This window comes from Pleurodeles waltl, chromosome 11, assembly GCF_031143425.1.
Source record: "Pleurodeles waltl isolate 20211129_DDA chromosome 11, aPleWal1.hap1.20221129, whole genome shotgun sequence".
NCBI lineage: Eukaryota > Metazoa > Chordata > Amphibia > Caudata > Salamandridae > Pleurodeles > Pleurodeles waltl.
In genome coordinates, this window is record NC_090450.1 from 415,682,069 (window position 1) to 415,700,208 (window position 18,140).

Consider the following 18,140-nt stretch of genomic DNA (forward strand, 5'->3'; position numbering starts at 1 on the left):
TTTAATATTGGAAAAAAACAAAGAATTCATATATTACTGTAGATATAATTTAATATGCAGTTAGTTTTCAGAGGTACCAAATAATACCATCAAACATAAATAAAAGGCATTCATTTTTGTAGCACCTCTCCATTCTCCCCATTAACAAAGACCATCTCAAGAACTCAATCCCTAGTGTCCCTGTACACTTGTACTCATCATCACTCTACAATTTCTCACATCCTAAATGCCAAAGATGGTTTCTATTGGCTCCGCCAGAATACATAATAATATTTTAGAATAAATACATTGTATTTACTTATATATAGGTTATGTGTCACGAGTGACCAAAGGTGTCTGGGGATCCATCTTATTTTTATCCCTATATAATAAGGAACTGTCAGCAGAGAGGATGAAAATGACAGCAATCTCTCAACCCAAATTAAGCATTAGCACCAAAAGAGTATGCTAAAAAATATTCTAAGCACCTGTCCAGCATTTCTTTTGTCCGTGCACTTAGATGTTTACTAACAATTTGCCTGTAGTGCCAGCCAGAGTTTTGGTACTGTCTGCAAGATGATCTGATAGATGATTCAGCAACGTATCAGTGGAGCTAATGCTTTGTCTTTTAAAAGTCCACCACATACTCACTTCACCACAACACACTGTACAGCTTTACCTGCGCTGCTGCAATTACCTAAGCCTGTCCTGCTGCCCTAAAGAGAACCACCTTCTGCCTCCATGTTTTTTTTTGTTTTTTTTACCTTTCAGTGTGTTGGTGGAGTTCACATTCTAAAACAGGTAGCCAGCTGGGGCGTAGCTTTCATTGGTGCAACAGGGGAAGTGGAACTGCAGAGTCCGCTAGACACTGCTTATTGCTGTTTTTTCTTATTATTCATGCCACAGCTAGAGGGGGCTATTTCCTTCCTTGCTCTAGGGCTCATGACTAACTGGCTGCAGTTACTGGAAGACAACTAGAACACTGGCTTACATTGACGGCCGTCAAATATTACAGATGCGCTGCAAAACTTTTACTGCCATTTTCTTGCTTGAGCGGCAAAAGCTGTCCCTGATTTGACAGAAAACTTGCGTTTATGAAATTATATTGGGCGAGACAGAAAACGACCCCGTAGTTAGTAATTTACCATAGAGAACAAATGCTGCGATAAATGTCTACCTAAGACAAAACACTTATTATCCACATAAATGTGATTAAAAAGCAAGATAGCCGTAAAATAAAGTGCATGTATATTCCTCGGAAGACAGTCGGTGCCGGGGCAGCCAGGAAGTAGCCATCCTGAGCCCTGAGTGGTCAGAGACAGTTCATGGCCTAGCAGGGGGTGACAAACTGCCAGTCTGGAGCACAGACGGTAGTAGGTTTCTAGCAAATGTGATGAGGGGTCAGTTATATACGCATAAGGGGTCAGTGTTACAGAGGTAAGAGGCCTCGAGTCCCAGGCGGATAAGGAACGTGATGGATTCAGAAAACCAACCAATAAGTTATGAATCCGTCGCTTCCCCGTATAACGGAAAGCAGCCCGTGTTCCCCCTCTAAAGCGGACAAGGTTTCCTACAAACAAAGAGGACAAGAGTCTGAAGCCATGATTTCCGGGGTTACCTGAGTGAAAGTCTGCGTCCCCTTCTTTGGCGAGAGAGAGCTCCGAAAATTGAGCCTTTTCCACAACGTGGAATCCAGCATCCACCTTTCAGAGGAAGTTCTGAGCCGGCTTTTATGACAGGACTTTGCCCCTTTCCTCATCGCACCACTGCCCACCTGCTCCTCGGAGGAACACGTGACGCCGCCTCAGCTTTGCCCAGGAGCGACGTTACGTAGGCACTGTGGCCATCCACCAACACTGGATTGTGCCTTGCCATGCACCCCTTCGCCTCTCCTCTGTTCCCTTTAACTCTTTCACCCAATAGGCCACAAAGATGTACCGAGAAAGCATCATGTACAGGGAGTGGCAGGGGCAGTTTATTTATATAAAACCCTACAGACAGTATAAGGAGATGTTCGTCAAAGGCTATTTCAGGTAAAACAAAATCAGTCTAACTCACAAAATATTCTTATACAAATTGAAACTGAACGGTGCACTGCATTCAGTGTGGATTTTTTTTTAGGTTAATTACCAATCCTGCAATTCTAATTAGGAGGAATTTAAACATTGTAGGATCTTAAACGCCTGGCGCCTTATTAATAAATACCTTTTCCTTTGATCGAACATCTTTAGTCGGTTTGGAGCTTTACTTATTGAAAAAACAACAATTACTCTGAAAATGTGGTAACAGCCTAGTATTTATACCCGCGGTACGACACTTAACAAAATACTAAAATAATCTGTTTGATAAACCTCTGGATATTATTATGATTTATTGGCAGCTCTTTTACCCAGAGATATAACCCAGCCTATCAGCTTTTATATTGCTAGACCTAAGGAAATACAAATCCTAGTATTGGTTATTTTAAACACTCTTAGTCGAGGCCACTGGATTACGGCAGAAGGGGAGGATCAAATTATGAGGCAGAGTTGACTAAACTATGGCGCACAAAAGGCAAATTATGGGGTGTAAACTACAATTTTACCATAGTATTACTTCATTATTTTTTAATTTTTATATATACTAATATTATCTGAGCAAAGGATGTGTCTTATTTGTACCAGTTTAAAAACCAAATACAGCAGTAAGCAACAGAATGATGACCAGTCAACCTTTGCGAAGGCTCTTCCACAGCACAGCAACACACGTTGCTGCATTTTTAATAACGTTTGATCCATTTGAGAGAGATACAATTTTTAGGGTTAAAATCTACAGATTATGCAGCAGATATTGGTTTACGAGGCAAACGCTGCACATCAGTAATGATGTGGAAAATGCTGCAGCTGCAAAATTGCATAATTCCAGTGGTCTCTCTCTTAGTACTCATTCTGGACAATTGCGTCCAGGAATGATGGAAGTCTTCTGTCAAAGGCTGTCTGGGATTGCTGTCACTCCGGGCAATGTCTGAGCAGTGCCTATACACAAGCAGGGACTGTGGCTTTCAGGAGACTGATCCCGCAGGACAAGTGCTGCACAGAGGGATTCTATTCTCTGCAGAATTCCTTTATTACAACTCTGCAGATACATAGTTGAGGTACTCATTGAAAACCTGCTCTGAAAGTGAGATACTTACAGTGGAAAAGCCCTGCTAGTTTAACCAGATGTCTGTGAATGCAGACTGCCAGGATTTACTTAGAAGTCAGGTTGTTGGGTAAAAAAATGAGCCTTGATGCATTTCTGAAACCCAGTAGGCTTGGTAGCAGGGAACAAGCAAGTCTGGATTTGTTTTCTGGAGGGCAAATAGTTTGCTGTAGAGATGAGTCTAAATTTATTTCCTGAATTTGCGAGGTGAAGAGCTGGAAGAATAGATCTTTTTTCAGTTTTTCCCAAAGGTCATCAGTTGTAATGTTGGGAGAGCAGGTAACTGATGTTATTTGCTGAAGATCTGTCGCTTGGGTGTTATGGTAAAAACTAAACCTTGAGCTGTTTCCCACTAGCTGGTAGCATGCTTGTTGTGGGACAACAAACATGGTGAAGTTTTGATGTGTGATGTGATGCTCTTTCCTACTCCATGTCAAATCCGTTCAGGAGACCATAGGGCAAGAAGTCCTACCTCACCTAAGTCCCGTCTTGTCTGGGCTCCTCCCCTCAGGTGCAAAGTTTGAGGTAGATCAGTGAGTGCAGTTCATACTCCTACCCCCTTGATCTAGTCTTAGAACTCAGTCACTCGGACCAAGGCCATTCAGCCTATCACCAAGTTCGTGATAGCAGGGCAGATCACATTCACCTCTCTTGTGGCAAGGCGATCTCACCAACAACAGAAGCCTTCAGGCACATGGCAGTCTTCACAGGAGCCATGCAGCAGTCAGTCAGGCAAAGCTTCACTAGGAGGGTAAAGGCATGCTGCGAGCACATCATCACTATGAGAGTCAAGGCATGAGCAGAGGCCTCTGTCACTGGCCCTCTTCCAGGTGGCGGGCTGCAAATTAAGGCTCACTGGCACTCCAGTGGGTGCCTGATTCATGACACAGCTCATGTCAACACTTCAGTGAGTCCTCAGTGCTTGTTCTTGAGCATGATGGCCACATGCTTAGAGATGAACCTTCATTGGTACGGCAGACTCAGGTGCTATCTTCGGTATACAGTGCTTGAAGGCTTCAACCTCGATTCTTCACAAGGCGCCCGAAGGCACCTCTGGTGTCACTTAATCTTCCTCACTGGTTTCAACTAAACAACACACTTGACAGTGCCACAAGCATTTATCCTAGCAATATGTGGGTCCACTAAAAGACCACACTGCTACCGGTGTCTGATAGCTACAACAGAGAGAAATCACGTAGGTCGCACTGCCCAATTGGTCAGTACAGAGACTCTTTGGGTGCACTTGCTTAGCGAGTCTCTGTCTGACAGACCCTACGCCAGGGTCAATTACTGCAGTCTCTTCCACGATCTGTTCCTCATTCAGAAGTTGGTACTTCCTTCCCTCGCTCACAGGCAGGATATCTTGGCACCCAGGGCAGTCCAGTAATTGCTCCTTTTGATTGGACTCCAGGTGAAGTTGCCTCAACTTTCTGAGCAGTCTGTGGAGTACCCCTTCCTTGGTTAGAAGAGACCACAACAACAATTAATCTTGAGTACCCATACTTTATACCTATTTCGCAGACAAGTGTTATGTATTCAAGGTCTGCTTCTTTGGAGCTGGTTTGGGATGGTTTCCCTCTCGTGTCAGGGCCATACCACCTTTCAGGCCTGGCCTCTGCTGGCCTGGCCCCGCACAAAAGGTCAGGTGAAGGGGTCACCACAGAAGTACAGAGGGGAGAGCAGGCTACACCAAGCTATTTATGATCCTTCTTCACAGATATCAGGAAGAGAGATAATAATCTGTGTCTCTTCAAACGGCTCCTTTCCTTTAAAACATATACTGTAGACCTCACATTGTACCCTTCCCCATTTACCTGATGGCAGCTGCAGTCACATTCATTTACAGCCTAATGTTTCAGGAAGGGCCCTGGTACCTCTAAGGGTGCCCGCCTCCTTTTTCCTCACCATAGCATCTGGTGTCCCTCCCTCCCATCAAGGATCTGCCAGCAATACACGTCTTTTCGGGAGAAAACAACCTCTCCATCTAATACTCTGGTTCAGGCGGTTGGCTTCCATAATGGAACCAGTCGGCATGTATCACTCATGCCAGACACACTATCACATCTTGTACACATACACATGCACACAAACAATGCACCCTGTCACTATGAGGGCGCGCTTGGTGTGCCCTTCCCAGTTCAGGATTAGATTCAAAATCTATCATTGTCAAAAGACGAGGCTTAGATCAATACGCACACACATGATTAGTGTGCAGCACAACTAAAAATAAAAAACAGGGTCACAGGTATGCAGTTCAGGCACACAGGGCAGAAGACGTACCTGTCACACCTCATTATAAAAGTAATGGTAGTATAGAAGTGTACAAGTAATGCTGTCTCTATGCACTATTTGGATAAGCTTTGTGATCATGAGAACTCAGAGCTGCAAGACAAAATTACAACTGCATTACAAATTTTGATCTGAAGATTCAAGGGGCTGTGCGGTATAGTAAGAAATGATTATCTCCAGGAAACCACTACATTTTAAGCTTTCTTTGCTTTGGGCAGGCGTTTCTTTCAATAGCCTAGGGTAAAGTGCATTGGCATTGTTCTCCCTTGAGTTACAGAAGCACCACACAATCAACACCTCTGGGCTCAGCTGGAGAGGATTTTTGACTGGGATAATGATTAGGGCACCAAGTCACATTGAGAATCCCGAGACAAGGCCTCGTCTAAATAAAAACACATTTTTTTACTTCTGTGCCGACGCAACTGTCTGAGGAAAGATTTTACTTACTGCTAGTAGATTGGCTTTAAGCTGTGCCTGTGTAACAAAAATCATTTCCGTATTTACTTGCTTCAGATGAAGCGAGCTCAAACTTCCCCAGACTTTTAGTACTGCCAAACACTAAAGTGAACTGCTAGATCCATTCCCGAACCCATGTTTTTGGGTGTCAGGTGAGTGTCCGTTGAGTAGGGTTGGTAAATGAAGTTGCTCCCTTTTACATGATCTTATAGCAGTTTTAAGTAGAACATGAAAATACACAATACACATTACATATAATAAAAGTTGGTTGGCCTCGCATATAATTGAAAATAACATTTAAAAACAACGGAAAGGTTTGCTATCTTAGTGAATGTAAATAGGGTAGTTCTCCAACAAGTAAAACACAAACCCTGTGTTCCAGTGCCCCAGTGCTAAGGGCCTAATAAGCGAGAGCCTGCAACCGCTGCTTTATGTGGGCCTCCAACACCTTCTGGCCCCTTCTGGAAAAGCTGATCACTCTATTATCCTTCCCCTTTTTTCCAAAACCAGGCACTTGGAAATATATGTACCTGGCACAGGCCCAGCTAGTAAACAGTCAATCATTCTCACCAGTATTGCTAATGCCAGCCTACCAGTCCCGGACGTCATCCAAGTCCGCACAGCAAGACAGCGACACTGACTGTGACTACACTCACGGGAACAAGACCGGTAAGACCGCGTTGGCATCGTCCAGCTCAGGAGGCGGGGACCCTAGAGAAAGGAGAAAAGAGGATAGGCAATTTAGCAGTCTGTAAGTAGGAGGAACTACAACCGGCGGTAGATCATTCTCGCACCTCACTGCCAAAATGTGGAACACTGTTCCCACCCACCTGCGCCAGACCAAAGACCTCCTTACCTTCAGGAACCTTCTCAAGAGCTGGCTGTTCGAGAAGTAGCAGCACCTCCCCCCCTTCAATCCCCCTCCTCAGCACCTTGAGGCCCTCACAGGTGAGTAGTGCGCTTCACAAATTCCTGACTGATTGAATGTTTCCCACACAATTCTTCAATCGCCAAGCACAACTGGTGCTGGGATCATCCTGCAGATTTGAAAAATCACAGACTCAGAAAAATGTCCATGGAAGAAACATACTCTTCCATGAAGACTTACTCAACGAAATAATTATGGCTTGAATCAATTAACCCATAACAAGCTGCTGAAATGAAGAGTGCCATGATGAAAAGAGAAACAAAAAATGACACTCCAAATTACTCTGCTGTTAGAAGGAGTTTCACACCGCAACAATATGAGCCACCTTTTTTTTACACAGTCCATCCACACTTTGGGCAGGTACTACTTTAATATTTTTTATTGTTAACAACAATCTGAAGGCCTTTTGGACAGGCACCTGTTCTTGGGCACAAGAGGTCTGAGCATGTTGTTTTCGTGTGGTTGCTGAATTACTGAGCATTTGCCAAAAGCCTCTAGTCTCTGCATGACAATAAAGTGAGACAGTGGTAGTCAAAATTTCCACCCACCCACTCGTGTAGACAGCTTGAACCCAGTCAGGGATAGGAGTCCTGTGTCACAGTGGAGAAAGCAGAAATAGTATATGGTGCTTGGTGTGGAGAGGTGGGGATAATGCACGGGCAACAACTGTGGTTGCTGTGATTCTTTGCAGATTTATTGTCTCAAATTCCATCCAGGTGTGTATAATTGTTTAGGGGAAAAAATGCTCTTCACTAAGTCGCTTGAGTTTCCTTTCTTCTTCCCAGAAACAGGTGCTTGCTCCTTCCTCCAGACAGTGTACCGCAAGGAAAACAAAAAGGTATCAGGTAGTTTTGATTCTATAAAAGTACACAATGAAGTTGATTATCTTTCTTTTTTTTCTATACTCAAAAACAAATTTATCACTTTCTCTCGCTTTTTAATTCTTCATTGTCACTTTTAACTCAGTCTTCTTCATCCTTTGTGCTGTCACTGGGAAAACAAAACTTTCAATAGTCCAAGTTTTAATGACAGATTAGGGATCTAAGTGACATTGTTTTAGTATGCTCACACCTGGCTAATCTTTTTTGGGAGGAATTTCCACATCCCCTGGTTGGGTGAAAAAGTTTGCAGTACTCCGTCGGGTGGGAGGCATTGCTATTCCCTGATATCCTTAGATCCACTCTATGCTCCTGACTCATCTTCTTTTGAGCCTTGAAACCCATCTGGCTTGGCCAAAGTCCTCCTGGATTGTGGCGGGGTCCTACTGCATTGACTGCCCCATGACTTAACTACCACTCCTCTGACCACTAGTCTGGCTCCTCATCGCTTTTCACCTAGGGTGAGCCGCTCTTCTGCTACATCCCAGTTGCTGGTCCTGGGGTCCATTTCTGTCCTCGTCCTGCTGTCTTCCTTCCTTTGGTTGATTCTCCTGTTTGCTGCATATTTTGCACTTGTTCTCCTCTTTTGGTGTTGTTCTCTTTTTTCTTCCAGGTCACACCTCCTTTTCCCCCCTTTACCACTCTTCCCATCTAAAGTTCCCATCTTTAGTCCTTCCTTTATTTCCACCTCTGCTGTCTCTTTCTTCTCTTCTCATCTTTCTTTGTTGTCTATCTGTTACCAACTGTCTCATTTATTTCTAGCTCTCCCATTGGACCTGATCCTAAAGACACCCGTCGTGGACCCCCTGCGGCAGGTAAGTCTTTCCCCTTACATAACTCCCTTTTACGTTTTTCCATTTGGGAAGTGTAGGAGGCTGGCCTGCTTTGTAGTGGGTACCTATGGTACTTACACCTTATACCAGGTCCAGTTATCCCTTATTAGTGAAATGTAAGCAGTGTCTAGAAGCCAGGCTGTCTAGGGGTAGCTGTAGCTGAGCAGCCAAGGCATTTCTATAAAACATGCAAAGCTCAGCAATACCACTGTAGTTACACAGTACTCACCCACATGAAAGAAAAATATCAGTGTTACAAAAATAAAGGTACTCTATTTTGGTGACACAAATGCCAAAAATACCATAGAGACTATACTCCCTTAGGAGGTAAGTATTACACAACTTATATACACTAGTATGCAAAATCAGGTGTAAAAGCAGTGCAAATAGTGAAAATCACAATAGTAAGAAATGGGCCTGGGGGAACACAAACCATATACTGAAAAAGTGGAATGCGAATGTCGGTTTCCTACCTAGGCAAGTGTAGTGTTTAGAGGGACACTGAGGTAAGTAATAGAATCCACTCCAGAGCCCAGGAAAGCAGAAGCAAAGTACAAGAACCTTCCTAGAACACACAAGAACACGAGAGAGAAGATAATGCAAGAACCAGAAGAGACTGCAAGACACCAATAGTGGATTCCTGGACCTGAAGACCTGTGCGAAGAAGGGGACCAAGTCCAAGATGCACAGAGGCGCCCAGGGAGAACAGGAGCCCCTGCTAACCCGGTTGGAGGTGCAAAAGGGGAACCACCGGTGAGGAACAACAGCCAGTACTGCACCCAAGAAGATGGATGCAGGTTCCTGGTTGGTGCAAATGATGTCCCATGCCGGATGGAAGATTGCAGTCTGGTTTGCGTTGCTGGTTTCTGCCAACAAGCCTTGGCACATGCAAAGCTCATGGTTAGCAGAAAATGCCGCTGCCCGGGACAAGGAGGGACCTGGTGGACTCACCCCAGGAGGAGGAGTCAAAGGGGGACTCTCAGCAACTCAGAGAGCCCACAGAAGACCAGGCAGCACCCACAGCAGCCCCACAGCACGGGGACAAAGAAGGTGCAAACAGAGGCCCATGCAGCACTACATTAAAAGATTCCATGCCGCTGGAGAACCACTCAGGAAGCTGTGCATCGCAGGTTAGAGCGCTGAGGGCCGGAGCTGCACGGTGCATGAAGAACTTCATGGAAGGATGCCAACAAGGCTTGGCAACTGTAGAACACGCAGTGCAAGGGGTTACTCTCAGGAATGGGGAGGCAACCTCTTACCTCCACCAAAGCTGGACAGTAGGACATCAGGACCGTCAGGACCACTTCAGTCCACCACCTATGATGCACACAACCTGTCAGTAGTGGGGACCCACGCCGCCGGTCGTTGATGCAGAGAGGTGCCTGGTGAAGCAGGGGAGTAACTCCTGCACTCCAAGAGAGATTCCTTCATTCTTCTGGTGCAGGATGAAGACAGGCTGTCCTCTGAGGATGTACGACTGGGAAACAGTTGCAGTTGCTGGCAGGAGCTGAAGATACAATGTTGCAGAAGTTATCTTTGCTTCTTTTTTGCAGTTTGTAGAATTTCTGGAGGGTCCAGATGCATTTTCTTTGGTGAGAAGATGAAGTAAAGGATGTAGAGGATTCCTGCTGGAGTCTTGCAATCCTAATCTGAAGAACCACCCAAGAGAGAGACCTTAAATAGCCCTGAAAGGGGGATTGGTCAGCTAAACAGGTAAGCACCTATCAGGGAAGTGTACTGACATCACCTGCTGGCAGTGGCCACTGAGATGCTCCCAGAGTTCCCTGCCAGCTTGGAATCCTAGATAGCAAAACCCAGGGACCCTCTGGAAGAGCTCTGAGCACCACCCCTGGGGTGGTGATGGACAGAGGAGTGGTCACTCCCCTTTCCTTTGTCCAGTTCCACACCAGAGCAGGGACTCAGTGTCCCTGAACCAGTATAGATTGTATTATGCAAGGAGGGCACCAAATGTGCCCTTCAAACATTTCCAGTGGCTCGGGGAAGCTACCCCTCCAAGCCTGTAACACCTATTTCCAAAGGGAGAGGGTGTAACACCCCTCTCCCAGAGGAAATCCTTTGTTCTGCTTTCGTGGGCATGAGCTGCTCAAGCAACAGGAGGGCAGAAACCTGTCGGAAAGGTGGCAGCTCCTGGGGCTGCCTGGAAAATCTCTGAAGGCTGGAATGGCAATACCTGGGGTCCTCTAAGAGTGCATGGAATCATACAACCAATGCTTGCAAAAACATTGGGGTATGATTCCAACATGTTTGATATCAAACATGCCTATGTTTGGCGTTACCATTATATAGCTGGACATAGGTAGTGATCTATGTCCAGTACACGCGTAAAATTACATCCCTGCACTCACAAAGTCTGGGAAAATGGTCCTGGAGGTCGTGGGGGCACCTCTGCTAGTGCAGGGGTGCCCTCACACACAGGTACTCTGCACCCTGCCCTCAGGGCTGGAGGGCCTGCTAATGGGGTGACTTTTACGTGACTTGGTGCAGTGTAAATGGCAGTGAAAGGGTGCATGCACCTTTTCACGCAGGCTGCAATGGCAGTCCTGCAGAAGCCTTTGCATGGGCTCCCTATGGGTGGCAAAATATATGCTGCAGCCCATAGGGATCCCCTGGAACCCTAATGCCCTGGGTACCTAGGCCTAGGAACCATATACTAGGGACTTAGGGGGCAGTGGTATCCCAATTTTGGGTAAAATACTGGGTTACCAGTATGTAACAACCATACTTTAAGGGAGAGAGCATATCTACTGGGGTCCTGATTAACAGAATCTCAGTAGATACAATCAAACACACTGACAAACAGGCCAAAAGTGGGGGTAACCAAGCTAGAAAGAGGCTACTTTCTTACAAGGAGAATTGATGAACGTGAGTGCCTCAACAGAAAAGCCACATTTCTTTGGTCTTTATTTTGCCTCTGATATGTTTGAAATTTAAATGGCTGTAAGGCTAGAAACTGCCTTAAAACTCTTGCATTTTTTACTTGATTGTTGCTAAGTGGTGCATGATCAATATATGATACAAATTCACTGCCCCTAGATAATACTGTAATGTTCTGATTGCCCATTTGATGGCCAAGGATTCTGTTTCCACTACTGAGTATCGTTTTGCTCTTGAAGACATAACTTTCTAATAATGAATACAATAGGTTTTTCCATCCTTCTGTGTCATATTATGAAGGAACTGCCCCAACCCTACGTCTGAAGCATCTGTTTGGAGCAAAAAGTCTTTGAAAAATCAGAAGACAGTATAACGGGCTTAGACAAAATAACCTCTTTTAATTTCTCAAAGACTTTCAAAGCATCATACTTTGGGTCTCTTAAAAGCTTATTAGTATTATTAGTATTGCTATCTTTCCTAAGTAGATCTGTTGGAGGGCAGCCAGTGGAGAAGCCTGTGGAATACATTTGCAGTAGTTCCTGTATGACCCAGGATATGCTCTAAGAACTTTTTCTGTTTTTCAAACCAACACCTTTCATTGCTGTCTCTTTTTCTTCCTGTAGTTTTATGAGGCCGTACCCCCAACAGATATCCTAGATATTTAACCTGTCTGGCTGTCAGTTTACTTTTTTGGGGTTTTGGGTATAACTTTCATTCCGGCCTGATCTAGGATAGTAACAACATTTGTGTTCTGCACGTTGTCCCCAAGGGAGGACTCTAAAGGACAATATCATAAATATATGCGGCTGCATTACACAGGCGACACCCAGCTCATCCTCTCTCCATCCAAAGACTCATCCACCACAAAGACCAATATCCACATTTGCATGACCAGCTTCACCAACTGGATGCAAGACAACTGCCTCTCACTCAACACAGATGAGACTGAGATGCTGATCTTCTGGAGCAACCCCCACCCATGGAACGACTTCTGGAATCCTGCTGAACTGGGAGCCTCTTTTACCCATAGGACCATGTCCACAACCTCTGCATCATCCTGGAAGCTCACTATAAAGAACCAGATTAATGCAGTCTCCTCCTGCTTCCTCACTCTGAGTATGCTCTGAAAGATGTTCAAATGGCTCCCAGTCACCACCAGACGCACTGTCACTCAAGCATTCATCCCCGGCCACTTGGACTACCGCAACACACTCTAAGCTGGAATTACCTCTCACCTCCTGAAGAGACTTCATACCATCCAGAACTCAGCAGACAGACTCATCCTCAATCTTCCCAGACTGACCGACATCACACCTCAGTTGAAGAGTCTCCACTGGCTTCCAATCAACAAGCGATGCCAATTCAAGTTTCTGACTCACACCTATAAGGCCCTGCACAACCAAGGACCAGCATACATCAACCACCACCTGAGCTTCCACCAACCCTCCAGGCTACTGTGATCCACTTCCCTCTTCTCCCTCACACGTAGAGGATGCTCCTTTTCCTACCTTGCTGTGAAATCCTGGAACAGCCCCCCTGCATCTCCGAACTTCAATCTCTCTTCAGCAATTCAGAAGGGGACTCAAGACCTGACTTTCCAGCTGATTCCTCCCAAGCAGCTTAGATCTCAGTGCCTGGATACCCTTGTGGGTGATTAGTGCACTCTACAAATCTTGCTTGATTGACTGATTGATTATTCTGGTGTGCTGTGTGTAAAGAATTCATCATGTATTGAAAGGTGGCTGTAGTACCTTGGAGGCCTAAAGGCAATACAGTGAACTAGTGTAACCCATTAGGAGTCAAAAAAGCCCTTTTTTTCTTCATGCTTGAAGTTTAAGGAATCTGCACGTATCCCTTGCACATGAATAACGTTCTACTATTCTGGAATTCACCAAGTTTCTCAATCATTTCAACAAAATGAGGAATATGGTATGTATCACATTTAGAAATGTTATTACCTTGCCTATAGTTGATGCAGAAATGTGTGGTACCATCAGGGTTGGATACTACTATAGCAGGGGGATTCCAGTTACTACTGGATGTCTCATTTGCCAATGATTGCAACATTTTCTGTACTTCCTCTTCAATGGCTGCCCTCATCACTTTGGAGGTCAGGTAAGGCCTCTCTCACGCAGTTTTAATTGGACTAGTCATTATGGAATGGTAAATTATATGGTTACTCCCTGAAGTGAGGTAAAACATGCTGTAAAGTTTTCCACTACCCGCATCAGCTGTGTTTTCCTTCCATCCCAATTGTTCATCTATAATGACTGATTAGTCCGGGAAACTTACTACATTCACATGTGCTGGGATTGAACCTTCCAAATTTTTAAACAAATGTCCATAATAATCTGAGTATCTTTCCATCCACCTTTTAATATTGTCTGATGTGTTGCAGGAGGTATTTTCCTCTGAACCATATAAGGATCTTACCATTGACTCACCATTTTATTGTCAGAGGAGGAAATAAGAAGCAACTCCCTGAGATAAAATTCTTAATTTTGGTTTTCTTGTTATAATTTAATTTTCAACATAACCCTTAGGTGGGCTTGCAGTTGGTTGACATATACTAGAAAGGGGGCCACAGTATTGGGCTGGTTTTCAATCCTTTTTTGGCGACATCCGGTACGATTCTCTGTTTCCGCCCAAAGAGAAGTTTAAAAGGATAGAACATGGCTTTTTGGTGTTCTTAACACTGGAAAGCATACAACAATAATTTGAGCATTTAATCCTAGTTTGTTTTTTCCAACTGCAACATTTTGTTTGGACTGAGTTTGAGGGTTGAAATACACTGATCAACATGATCATGTGTTTGCTGGTGGGAGTCTGAGGTGTGAATTTGTTCAATTGCTTATTGTGTACATATATCATTCATCATTTTGGAAATGAATGCACTCTCTTGATACGTGAGGACCTCTGGAGGGAACCCTGTGCTAGAAAAGATATCTATTGTGGCATTGGAGATTTGAACAATATTCAGTTGTCTTAAAGGTATGGCCTTTGGACATTGGGTAGCATAATGAACTAGAACTAGCACCAATCTATACCCCTTTTTAGTAATAGCCTTGTTAAGTCCAAGCCTACCCGTTTTAAAAGGTTCATCCAAAACCAGTATTCAACACAATGGGGCCTTGGGTGGGGTATATAGAATGTGTTTTCTGACAAATCGCATTTTCATTACAGCACTGGTGTATACTGGCAAAAAAACTCAGAAAAAACTAAATTTCAAGGATTTTTGCTCAGTTTTTTACTTCCAAAACAACTCACCAATAAGTGAGTGTGTGCTATGAACTACAGATTCTCCCTAGGAGGATGAAATATTGTTAGTGGGGAGTGCATCGCGAGTGCTGTCAAGATGGCTGCCAGACTTTTAGCCTCCCAGTCGACTCTGATGTTCACTCAGGAGGTCCGTGCCCTTTTCATATGTACCCATTTTTTGAGCCCAGAATGTGTGGTTGGAAGGTCGGTGCCACCTTCCTAGGCTATTTGTATGTTATTTGAGCGTTACACTGGCATGTTTTTTTCTCACGCAGCACTATGTGACTTCTGAAGTGTCAACATTTTAAGTCACTGCACGTTCCTGAGAGGCTCTGTTCTGAGGCATCAGTGCAGCGGAGACTCAGTGTTTCACCAATTCGGACAACACCATGTTTCAATATTGACCTTTCGGGACCTCTTATTCAACTACTGAAGGACTCTGAAGCAAAAGGACAAACCATTATTCCTTCCATCTTCTACAAGACTTATTACTCATCCTAAAATTCGTCAACAAGACTTTGCTCCTAAGAACCTCTCTGTCCTCATTAAACGATCTGGCACCCTTGGGTTAGGGAGTTCTACCTCAGCATCTGGAGCCTTATCTAAAAACCCTCTGCTTCAGTCAAGAGACCAAAGGATTCCAACTGTCCATCCAACTCACCTCCTCCTTTCACCCTAAAGGATATTATGGAGAAAATAAGAGCCTTGAAATAGTTTGTTATGGAAACAAACACGCCCTTGATCCGCATTGAGGAGAAATGGTTCACTCAGAAGCAATGTATTACTGCTATGGAACAACAGATCAGTGTTGTGGAAGATTCTATCCCTGCAGTTTCTTGCCTGAGAAAGAAAATAGAACTTCTCAAAAAGAATACAGAAATCTTGGAAAATGGCAATCGTAGAAATAACCTAAGCCTTTATGGAATCCCGTAAAACCCGGAAGGACCCAACATGATTTCCTTTCTGCAATGGAGTATCCCTTTAATTGTTCATTTACATGACCACAGCATCTTTAATATGCAAAGGGCCCATCATTTAGGCTCCAAATAGTCTGCTACTTCTCCAAATCTGAGACCTAGCGGCATTATTATTCTTTTCTTGCAGCACACTGAGCTACTGCATGTCGTGTCCGCAGCCAAACAAGCAGGCCCTCTCCAATGGTCTGGTAACAAGGTCTACTTTGAGCAAGATGTTTCCAATGCAACAGCTGCAAGAAGAAAAAGTTTCCTGGAATTTAGACCACAATTAAGATCCATGAACATCAGATATGGTTTAGTCCACACGTGCTTCTTTAAAATTACTTCTAAAAGAGAAATCCTATACTTTTGAAGATCCAGCCAAACTACAGGAGTTTCTCCGCAGACATGAAAATTAGTGCCAAAGCTGGAACTTGACATTTATGTATGCCTTCTTTGTCATTTCTATTTAATTATACAATGCTCGATCTCATTAAGATATTTTTTATTTTTGAATTGTGAATTCTGTATAACTCATATTGGACCCACTGTCTTTCAGCCCTGATGTATTTCCTTTTCTGGCGTATGTGTCTTGTACAGAGTGCACTGCCCCTTCATTGTGATGCTTTATTTACAGCTCCCCATCCCTCGGACTAGATGGTAAGCCTTTTGTTATATCTTTTACCCCATTGTACTTACCTTTCTATAAATGTTTCACAGTATGCAGTCTATGTACCCCTCTGTCTTTCTCCTTCATGTCACTGTTGTTAGCTCTCATTTTTTGAAGTACGCCTTGCTCCCTTCTTTGTTCACTGGTGCCAAGGCTGCTTCCTTCTCCTTTAGGTGCTCAGCACTCTCCTCATCCTTCAGGACGTCTTTTTCTTATAGTAACATAATGTTTGCAGCCAAGGTTTCTCTTTTCTGTGTTGCCTCTATGTATCTTCTGTCCTTTTAGGGGTCCATAATTCCCCCTTCAATTATCTCTGTATCTCTCCTCCTATTTCTTCCTTACTGCCCTGCATTCTCTGTTGAAGCTTCCTTTGTACATGCTTCTGCCTATATTTTCCATAATGTTCAACAATGAGTTCCGCTCAAATACCACTTAAAGCCAAAACTTGGAATGTTAAAGGTTTAAACAAATTCTATTAAAGGCCTGCATGTTTTGACTCATTTAGCTAGAATGCATTGACAGCTTGCATTACTTCAAGAAACTCACCTCACTGAAGCAGACAATAATAAGCTTAAAAAACAATGGGTGGGAGAAATGTTCTTTGTCATCAAAGTTTAAGCATCGCTCTTATTTACAAGGAAGCTCACAAGGAAGGTCAGTGGGTTTCAGTATGACTTACTATTGGTGGTATTCCTTTCAGAATTTTAAATGATATGGCCCCACCAACCCTGATCCTATGTTATGGCAGCATATATCGCAATTAGTCACTCAACATTTCACTGAAAATCTCATCTTAGGGGGAGACTGTAACCAAATCATTGATCCTTTTTTAGACCGCCACTCATCCACAAGATTTATACCACATAGAGCTCACAAGGCATTCAAGTATGTTATCACACATAATACCCTGTCAGATTCATGGAGACTGGCTCACCCTTCTCATCAAGACTATGGCCCTCATTATGAACATGGCCGTGTTTACAGCCGCTTCAGGCTGGCGATCATTTCACTGACCACCAGCCCCACTGGGACCCTACCGGCCGCATAAAGAACAGCAGAATGCATGGCCGGGACATTGCCAGCAGCTCCACATGGAGCCGCCGTTAATGCTTCTGTGTGGCGGGTACAGCTGTACCCTTTGGGCAGTGACCTGCGCGATGAGGCACTGCACAGGGCCCCTTGCACTGCCCGTGCCAAGTGCATGGGCAGTGCAGGGGCCTCCAGGGGGGCCCCAAATCGTTCCAGGATACCCATTCCGCCAGCCTTTCCCTGGCAGGGTGAACCGCCGGGAAAAGGCTGGTGGAATGGATATCATTATCCGAAGCAGCGCTGCCCTGTCAGATAGGAATACACTGCCCCCGCCAGCATTACCGCTGGCAGTGGCAGTGTATTCTGCTGTGGGGTTTTGGGCGGTTCATTATATGGCGGTCTGGGTCGCCATGCCGGATGGCGGTATTTACCGCCACCGCCGGCAAGGTGGCCCAGACCGCCATGTACATAATGAGCCCCTATATCTTTCTCAGCAAAAACCTCACTCAACACCTTGTCAAGTCTGAGATAGACTCTTTTAATATCAGACCACAGCCCTGTCTCCACTGATTTAGATGTGCTTCACAATGCTACACACAGATCCCTTTGGATGTTCAATAACCACATACTTTCCAATAAGGATTTCATTAATTCTTTTAAGGTGTTTGCACATAAATATTTTAAGATTAATGACATAGGAGAGTCTTGTTTTCACTTTGTTTGGGATGCATTTAAGGCGCCAGGTCCAGACAGATTTACAGTTGAATTCTACCTCCAGTTCTCGAAAGT

At 44.4% G+C, this 18,140-nt stretch overlaps 1 protein-coding gene across 2 annotated transcripts in view; it reads right to left on the reverse strand.

Moving 5' to 3' along the window:
- The window catches only part of MYO7B (myosin VIIB), a 1,466,311-nt gene that overhangs the window by 1,155,087 nt on the left and 293,084 nt on the right, over positions 1-18,140 (reverse strand). Inside the window, exon 2 of one of the 2 annotated variants that reach the window (XM_069213753.1) lies at positions 6,475-6,615. The gene's annotated coding sequence lies outside the window, so the exon portion shown is untranslated. Of the gene's footprint in view, positions 1-1,597; positions 1,703-6,474; positions 6,616-18,140 lie in introns of those variants that run through there. The other variant, XM_069213751.1, reaches the window with a different exon arrangement.